The sequence below is a fragment of the Anser anser genome, assembly GCF_964211835.1.
Source record: "Anser anser genome assembly, chromosome: Z".
Classification (NCBI taxonomy): domain Eukaryota; kingdom Metazoa; phylum Chordata; class Aves; order Anseriformes; family Anatidae; genus Anser; species Anser anser.
In genome coordinates, this window is record NC_139723.1 from 22,546,040 (window position 1) to 22,556,405 (window position 10,366).

General features: G+C 38.7%; 1 long non-coding RNA gene across 1 annotated transcript; it reads right to left on the reverse strand.

Moving 5' to 3' along the window:
• Positions 1-6,524: 6,524 nt before the first annotated feature.
• Positions 6,525-9,764, reverse strand: LOC310889433. The gene is made up of 3 exons (XR_014576561.1): positions 9,628-9,764; positions 8,470-8,566; positions 6,525-6,609 (listed from the first exon to the last, which is right to left on the reverse strand). It is a non-coding gene; the product is annotated as an uncharacterized lncRNA (long non-coding RNA).
• Between the last annotated feature and the right edge of the window lie 602 nt (positions 9,765-10,366).

Sequence of the window (10,366 nt, forward strand, 5' to 3'; positions counted from 1 at the left end):
TAACATAAAATAAACAGGAAATATTACAGCTACAAACATTAAATTTAATATCCACAGGAAAACAAACAAGAGCAAATCCAAATGGGATGGACTAGAATATCCCAAAAACACATATAAGCTTGACTTTCCATCCCTGAGGAAACTAAGACAATTTTCTGGGGCTGCTAGAACACTGAAAAAGGATTAGTTTTAAATGACCTCAGTACACTGAAACTAGGGTGGTTTTTTTTTGAATCACAGTAGGCTTTTGATGATCCAGAACCAGTAATGGGGATTAATTGCAGTTCTTGACACAGTGTATATTTTAGAGATACAATGAACACAATGTTCTGCCTGCCACAAGCAAATGGGCTTGTTAAACTTGTGTAGCACAATAATTCTAAATTAAATAGCACCATTAAACTTATTGTTACAGCATGTGTGCTGGAGAAGAAAATAATCCGTCACACACTTGCAGAAACATTGAGGTTCTATTTCATAATAAATCTGGACAAAATTACCCAGTCTCTATTCCTCACAAAGAAACCAAAACAAAATTTAAAATTGTTTTGAATAACCTTATTTTCACTAAAATCTGACTAAAAAAAATAAAAACTAAAAGCAAGTGGATCTTCAAATTTAGCAACTTTTCCAACAATGACACAAAACATTTCTTTCACATATTGGTGCAGAACTTCCTGTGATCCATTTTGTGGCCATTGCCCCTTGTCCTGTCCCCAAAAACCACTGAAAAGAGGTTGGCCAAATCCTTCTGTCTCCCACACTTAAGATATTTGTAAATATTAATAAGATCCCTTCTCAGTCTTCTTTTCTCAAGGCTGAACAGACATGGGTCTCTCAGCCTTTCCTCACAGGGAAGATGCTCCAGGCCCCGTATCATCTTTGTGGCCCTCCACTGGGCTCTTCCCAGGAGATCCCTGTCTTTTTTATACAGGGGAGCCCAGAACTGGACACAGTACTCCAGGTGAGGCCTGATCAGGGCAGAGTAGAAGGGGAGGATCACCTTCCATGACCTGCTGGCCATGCTCCTTTTAATGCACGCCAGCATCCCATTGGCCTTCTTGGCCACCAGAGCACCCTGCTGGCTCATGGTCTACCTGTGGTCCACCAGGACCCCCAGGTCCTTCTCCGCAGAACTCCTCTCCAGCAGGTCATCCACCAGCCTGTACTGATACATGTGTTTTTTCCTTCCCAGACGCTACACTTGCTCTTGTTAAACCTCATTTGGTTTCTTCCTGCCCATCTTCCCAGCCTGTCCATGTCTTGCTGAATGGCAGCACAGCTTTCTGGCATGTCAGCCACTCCTCCCAGCTTTGTATCGTCAGCGTACTTGCTGAGAGTGGACACTATTCCCTCATCAAGGTTGTCGATGAAGATGTTGAACAGGACTAGACCCAGCACCGACTCCTGGGGAACACCACCAGTCATAGGTCTCCAGCCGGACTCTGCGCCGCCGATCACCACCCTCTGAGCTAGGCCAGTCAGCCAGTTCTCAACCCACCTTACTGTCCACTCCTCTATCCCACACTTTCTCAGCTTTGTTAGCAGGATGTCATGGCAGACAGTACCAAAAGCCTTGCTAAAGTCAAGGTAGATGACATCCACTGCTCTCCCCCCATCTACCCAGCTAGTGATGCCATCACAGAAGGCAATGAGGTTGCCTTCTACGATTTCCTCTTGGTGAACCCATGACGACTACTCCTTATAACCTTCTTCTCTTCCAATTACTTGGAGATGGCATACAGAACAAGCTGTTCTAACACCTTTCCAGGGACAGAGATGAGACTGACTGGCCTGTAGTTTCCCATATACTCCTTGTTGCCCTTTTTAAAGATCAGAGTAACATTAGCTATCCTTCAGTCTTCAGGTACCTCTCCTGTTCTCCAGGACCTGTCAAAGATGAGTGGTTCGGTGATCACCTCTGCCAGCTCTCTCAGCACATGTGGATGCACCACATCAGAGCCCATGGATTTGTGTGCATTAAGCCCACTCAGATGCACCCGAACCACTCCCTCATCAACCAGGGGGGAGATCTCCACTTCCCAGATTCTTTCTCCTCCCTCCAGGGTCCAGGACTCCCAGGGGGGAGTCTTTGAAGCAAAGACTGAAGCAAAAAAGGCATTCAGCATCTCCACCTTCTCAGGGTCCCCCATTACCAGGACACCCCCCTCATTCAGCAGGAGACCCACATTATCCCTAGTCTTCCTTTTACTGTTTACATACTTAAAATATATATATATATATATATATGCTTCTTATTATCCTTTATCTCCTTTGCCAGCTTTATCTCCAGGTGGGCTTTATACTTCCTTGTTGCATCCCTGCAGGTCCTGACAACGCTCCTAAACTCCTCCCAAGCAGACATGCTCTTTTTCCACATTTCATAGACCTTCTTCTTCCTTTTGATCTTATCAATTAGGTCTTTGCTCATCCACACAGGTCTCCTGTCCCCCTTCCCCAATTTCCTACTCTTAGGGATGCACCAATCCTGAGCTTGGAAGAAGTGCTGTTTAAATGTTGCCCAGCTTTCACAAGCACCCTTACCTTCTAGCAATCTACACCATGAGATACCCCTAAGTAGGTCCTGGAAGAGGTTGAAGTTGGCTCTCCAAAAGTCCAGGGTAGCAATCCTACTTTTTGCCTTACTTCATCCATTCCAGATCTTGAACTCCACCGTCTCATGATCGCTGCATCCCAAGCTGCCCCCAACCTTAACATCCCTAACAAGCTCATCCCTGTTGGTAAGAAAAAGGTCCAGAAGCACCCCCCACCTCATTGACTCCTCCACCACCTGTGTCAGAAAATTATCTTCAGTGGGAACCGTCTGGACTGTGCATGCCAGGCCAAGTTGCTTACCCAGCAGATGTCTGGATGATTAAAGTCCCTCATGACAACCAGCATCTAAGACTGCAAGGCTACTTCCAGCTGCTTGTAGAAGGCCTCATCGACTTCCTCCTCCTGATCTGGCGACCTGTAGTACACCCCCACTACAGTGTCACTAGCCAACCAATATATACATCAGGCACGGTAAAGCTAGATGGTCAAGAGAAGTAATTGTCCCACCCTGCTCTGGATTGGTGCAGCCTCACCTTGAGTTCTGTGTGCAGTTTTGGGTGCCACGGCATAAGAAGGATGTAAAACGATTAAAGAGAGTCCAGATGAGGGCTACAAAAATGGTAAAGGGTCTAGGGGGGAAGAAGCATGAGGAGAAGCTGAGGCCACTTGGTTTGTTCAGCCTAAAGAGGAGACTGAGGGGAGACCTTATGGTGGCCTATAGCTTCCTCATGAGGGGATCAGAGGGGCAGGCACTGATCTCTGCTCTCTTGTGAACCACAACAATCCCCAACGGAAGAGTACGAAGCTGCAACAGGATAAGTTCAGGCTGGATGTTAGGAAAAGATTCTTCACTGAGAACCTTTCTACGTCAGGCACTAGAACATGTTCCCCAGAGCAGTGGTCATAGCACCAAGCCTGCTGGAGTTCAAGCAATGTTTGGACAACACTCCCAGACATATGTTTTGATTTTTAGGTAGTCCTGTGTGAAGCCAGGAGTTGGACTCAGTGATCCTTGTGAGTCCCTTCCAACTCAGAGTATTCTATGAATACATGATTCTTCAACCCATTTTAAGTCTGCCAGGGAAAGATAAAAGAGTTTCAGTTATTAAAATGAAGGCCTGTGAATTTACACCAAGTCTTCGGGACAGAAATTGTGAAAATTTAAGCAAATCACTTCATTCTTTTGTGCCTTAATATCACACTTCTAAAAATAAGAGTCCTTAAACACTTTTGTCTAGTTGATTTGCCTGTAAACTAAGCTAAAATGTATCATTAAGGGCATTATCTGAACACTTCTTGAACATTGACAGGCAAGGGGCATCAACCACCTTGCAAGGAAGCCTGTTCCAGTGTTTGACCACATAACCTTTCCCTAATATGCAATCTGAACTTCCCCTGCTGCAGCTCCACACCATTGCCTTGGGTCACCAGAAACATCAGCTCCTGCCCTTCTGCTCTCCTTCATGAGGAAGCTGGAGGCCAGCAACAGGACCTGACTGAATTCAGATTTATTCTACTTACTTTGTTGCTTTCACCAAAGGTAGCAACCTGTGTCCCACTGAGTTTATGGGCAATTCGATTAGAAAAAAGTGTATGAAGAAATTTTATTTTTAGAAGTGTGATATGACCAGATGATCTTGGAAGTCTTTTCCAACCTTAATGATTCTATGATTCTATAATTAAGGCAATTATTTTCCACTAACTCATATTCAACTTGCTGTTGAACAAAATCCCCACATCCTTTTCTATGTGTCTGCTCTCCAATCTCTATATATATCCAGGGTTGCCCCATCCCAGGTGCAGAATCCAACACTTGCTCTTTTTCAATGCTATGTGGTTGGTGATTGTCCAGCCCTCTAGTCTGTCAAGATCTCTCTGCAAGGTCTCTTAACCCTCAAGGGAGTCAGTAGGTCCTCCTAATTTAGTATCATCTGCAAACTTGCTTAGTATGCATTTGAGTCCTCTATCCAGACCATTTATAAAAATATTGAAGAGTACTATACCTAAAATGGAGCCCTTGGGAGCCCTACTAATGACTGGCAGTCAGGCTGATGTAATCTCATTCACTATAATCCTTTGAGCCCACACTATCAGCCAATTGTTCAGACATTTTATTATGTATTTGTCTAGCTGTATGCTGGATATGCTTTCTGGAAGGATACTGTGAGAAACAGTATCAAAAGTTTTGCTGAAATCCAAAAAGATTACGTCAACTGGCTAACTGCCTCGATCAGCTAGGTAGTATAGACAATATCAGCTATGCTAATATAGACAAAGATTTTATTGTCTATTTGGGAAAAAAATCTTAGATAAAATAATGTTACCTCTCTTCCAAAGTAGTTCACATAGAAGAAACATTGTCACTATAGCAAATATGGGAGTGTTCTTCCAGTTTTATCCAAGAAGTAGAAATAAAAGCCTGTATGTTCGAAGGTTTTCATAAAAGCTGTTAAAGGATCCTAGCAGTAGTTTTCAATAATCACACCACTTTTAGCAGTCTTTTTTTTTAGTCTCATCTTATTTGTCTTTGACTTATTTTTGTGTTTAAGTTACTTTGACAGTAAAACAGCAACCAGATAAATATACCTTTATTTGTCATAACCTACACAGCTGTTCATGTTCTTCACATATAAGAAAAAAATAAATTGTCAGCATACATCCTCTTCAGAAAAAAAAAAAAAAAAAAGAGGCATTGCATTTTTAACATTAAGTCTTCTACCAGGAGCTCAGTGGAGACTCAAACCAAAATTATTTCTCAGCCTTCTGCCCAGAGCACCTTAACACTCTTAATATAAAAGCTAACTCATTTCTGTATGGTCATCAGGCACAAGAAAAAAGTGTGATGCATCATTCTTTTCAGGTTATTGAACATCTATTGTTCATGAAAAAAAGGTTATCTTGTTATTTGAGGAGCATGACAGAGATGAAGCTGAAAGAGTATTTCATATGGCTGCAAAAGTACAAACAAAGATTCGTGTAATAGAGAACATAACAAGTAATCATATAGGCCTACAATACAAAAATGCTCTGGAGCTTGTAATATGTATTCTAATATAGTGCAGCACAGTGACAGATGATGCTAGTGTACAACCAGGATTACAAAAGTCATCTCATTCTGAAGGAAAAAAAAAAAAAAAAACACCTACTTGTAGAAGTATTTCAGCTTTGTTCCCAGTATGTTCATTATATAAACTTGTTAAAAGACATGATCCTTGACACCTATAGACTGCTGTTTTGCAGTACTACCCTTAAATTGTGTTATTGATCTAAATTAACTGTTCAGTCATTCATGTGTGCAGCTGTAAAGTGAAATTATAACCTTCTGCTCAGTTCTAAGAGTTACTTCCAAGATATTTCAATTTGTCACAACAAGATTTCACAGCTGCTGAAAACTCTGTGATTTCAGAGTGAACTTCATTGGGTATTTTGTTACCTGCTCCATGCTGTAAAACTCTAGGATGATTTTCAGTCAGAAAAAATAAAATAAATAAAATAAAATAAAAATGAAATGAAATAAAATAAAATGAAATAAAATAAAATGAAATAAAATAAAATAAAATAAAATAAAATAAAATAAAATAAAATAAAATAAAATAAAATAAAATAAAATAAAATAAAATAAAATAAAATAAAATAAAATAAAATAAAATAAAATAAAATAAAATAAAATAAAATAAATACACAAAAGACCTGCTAAAGCAGTCTGTTCTCTGCTAGGCTAGAGCCATTTAGTCAGCCATTAAATGCATTGCTGCCCAGTGACAAAGGCAAAGGATGAGACAGTGTGGCACATATTTTCCTTTCCTCATTGCTACAGTGCTGAGAGAAAAAAGTAATGCATTCATTCTGCCATTTACCTTCCACTTACACCAAACCTGGCTCCCCACCCCAGCCCCCACCCCCCCTTTCAAATAGCAGAGAAACATATGAAAATCAAAAGAAGAGCATGCCATACTTCCCAATTATTTCTGATAGTGGCATGGGGGTAGGCAGATCACTCCAACAACCTGACAATACTTCCCAATGCTTGGTTTCATCAGGTCTGCACTTCAGCTGCAAAAACAAGCATGACGGTAAACACATCAAACACCAACACATAGCAGGTCACAGAAACCCACAGATGTAAGATAGTGGACTTTCCTGGGGAAAATCAGGGAAAATCACATTGCTAATGGATTTTCAGCTAAGTAGAAAGAGCATCCTTTACCTTCATTTACTGTCTATTATTTTCTGCAAGAGGCTGCTGCAATACCTGGCACAATTTTTCTCATTTGATCAAATACAGTCTTCATTTCAAACCCATTTTTTGACCCTTTTTAAGAATGCATTTAAGTGATATATCATTCATAGTGGTGCTTAAAATATGGTACAGTATTCTTCTTTAAATCCCCTTGAAAGCCACCATAGCTCCTGAAGGACTTTAATAAAGTAACAGTAAAGATTTTGTAAGGGTAATGATGTTGGAAATTTTAACTGATGCAATTGGAACTGTTTTAGTTGACAGCACACAACATCTCAAATGTATTATTGGAATATATATGATATAATTGCCAAATATATATAAATATATATACACACAATCTAAGTGAAAGTGGTAGAATTATTTACACTAAAATTCAGCATTTAGTGTGAGTCCCAATCAAATCTTTTCAGATCTTAGACTACACAAAAAAACACTATTCGACTATTCCTCTGGGGGCAGTAGGAGAGGTGGAATCCAACTTTTCTTCACTTAGGGAAGACTTACCATGAGACACCATTAAACAGTGTTTGACAAATTTCACTGAAATCATTTTATTCAGAGACATAATGACTCTTTTAAGGGCCTATAGAGTAACAAGTCTGCAACATACTATGTCAGCAAATCTAAGCTGTATTTCTTGACTGCTCAACATAAGCATAAATGCTGTATAAAATAATATAGGTCTTGAATTAGTTATTGTCTGAGACTGAGTTAGTCTCAATGCATTCTCCAGCTTAGTCTTATAACAATCATAATAATATTTCTAAAATACAAAATTTAAAATAAATTTAAAAATACTAAGAATAACTGCCTCATTTGACCCTTGCAATTACTGCAATACATAACAATAAATGAATTTATAGGAAGAATGTAGATGATCCTTATCTCGTGCTCATAACAGCCTCTCCACAGTTCTAGCACTCATCTTTCTGAAATATTGTGAGCTAAAATTTACATCCAAACCATTCTGTTTAAAATCTTTGCATGGACCTTTCTTTCATATTCTTTTTGATATATTTATACTTTATTTAGCAATGAATTATGCACTTCAGTTACATCCTTTTTTTGAAAGAAATTATTCATTTTGGTGACTTTTATATCACCTGCAGAATAGCTTCATTGGATATAAAAAGAGTCAACAGTAATTCCTCATTCACTTTGACCACACCATTTATGATTACATGGACATCTATCAAAATCACTTTCACTCAACTCTTTCCCATACTGATAAGGGTTAGGCTATTTTCCCTTCTCTGTGAAGTAACTATCTGATTAAGTAACCTCTGATCCTTCCCTTCTCTGTACTGTCCCTAGGTCTGTTAAACCCTGAGCAAGATGAAATTTCTTGCAGTTGTGATAATTTTAAAATGCCTACAGACTGCAGGCTAATTCTGTGGTGTCATGAGGTTTTGTTCTCTATTCCTGTTCACTACCTAACATCTTATTTACCTTTTTCATTGCTTCTAGGGACTCAGCTGAATGTTTCAGAGTGCTGTTCATGGTGCCTGCAAGGATTCACTCGGGAATGAGACACCATTAATTTCAAGCGATTGTGTTTATAGTCAAAACTGTTTTGCCACCTGTGTTACTCCATGATTATTGACATTAAATATTAGCTGGCACTTTGTTGTTCACTTGCTCATTGACAACCTCCAGCAGCTCTTTCCTACCTTGGAGTAGTTTTCCAATGTCAAAGCCTTGACGTCTTGCTGCTCACCACATTTCTAGATGTTTTCTGAAGAAAACAGTATCAGATAGGATTGGTGCCTGCAGAGGTGATAAAAGAACTTCACTGACAGCGTGCATTCTCTGAAAACAGACCACAGTTTTCCTTTTTCTACTCGGTAATTAACCACCATTCTTCCTCAAATCCGGTGCTCTCTCAGCCAGTCCCCTCAACCATGCTTGCTGATGTGACTTTCAATACTCCAGCAGAATCACTTGATTTACAAGCTTGATATTTAACACCTGTTTCCCAGGTGCCTAACTAGCTGTAGTCCTTCCTATGGTTTCTACCAGTATAATCAGTATAGAAGTAAGATACAGCGGTCTGTAGATTCCCAGACTCCCTTTGGAGCCCTTTTTGAATACTTGTTCTCATTTGCCTCTTTCCTCTCTTCTGGCACCAAAACTGATTTGAGTAACAGGTTTTACATCACATAGCTGGTAACAATTCACTCTGGACCTTTTGAGTGAAATCTTTTGCTCAGAAGAATGTACTACTCTTTTATTTTTCTCTAAAATCCTTTCCAATGATGTCTAATTAATACTGAGGAACCCAAATACAAAAAGCTCATTTAGATTTTCCTGTTATAGCCTTGAGTGCATTTTTTTTACACCTTAGCCTTCTATCAGTCCTATGGAATCAAAGATTAGCCTCCAGAGTCCAATGTGTTTTGAACTATTCTTATTATTCATTTTTTGTACTTAAAAAAAAAAATCTCTTCAAAGTCTTTATTGTCTGCCTAATTGGGTATGATTTCACATATAAATTACCATATTTTTTATTCTTTTTATTGTTTCTGGACATAATTTTCAATTTTGTGAAAATTTATGATCATTTTACTCTGCTGCTGCAGTTGTGACACCATTAAGCAACCTTCTCAGAACAGGACTCTACCATAGGAAAAATAAATACTTTAAAACATGAATGTTTTTCTTAACTTAATCATTTTCCAAATATTTTATCCTCCACAAAGAATTTGTAAGACTTGAATTCAAATGTCTACCTCTGGTCTGAAAACAGGTATTCAAACACCATTTCAAGCTGTACTTTAAAAACTTGAGAATTTCCAAGTTGAAATTAATTTCTCCATAAATAAACTTACAGTTGAAATACGTATGAACAAGGCAGGAGATAAATAAGTTGGCAAAAGATCCCTTCTGTCTATTCAGATCTTGAAAAACTCTTTGGCTACACAGTAGGGAGTGTACATTATTCATGCTATTTATCCAACAGATCCAGGTGACAGCCAATCAAAATGTCAGCTAGTGTTCTAGAAGAGAAATAAAATGTATCTTAACACCTTTCAGAGGTGTAACATCTATTCTTGTCTGGCACTGTCCTCAGTCAGTTATTACACAGAAAGCACATGATAAACACATCCTAATGAGATAAGACAGAAAGAAATGCACCACTTACCAACGTATAGCACTGAACAGGAGTATCGTAGGCACATATAACAAGATTTATCAAAATAAATAAATAAATAAAATAAAGACTTGGTGACTTCAAAAATGTCAAGTACACTACTTTGATTTATAAACATGTCAGGTGTTAAACATACTCTTAATATCATATGTTTTGATAAAAGCAACATTCACATACGTATGTAAAAGTCAATAATCAGAAGTGATCAAAAGTGACATGTTATCTTATTTATTAGTTTTCTAATGCTGTAAATTAGAGAAGCTGAACTATATTGCAATTACTTTGCAATATAGTATGTGGCTGTATATGAATATGGAATTGATTCTTCTCCACCTAAGTCCATGTTGGAATGGAAGTCCACCTGCTTTCATGTTGGGACTGGGGGGTGGTGGGGTATTCTTAAAAGTGGGAAATGT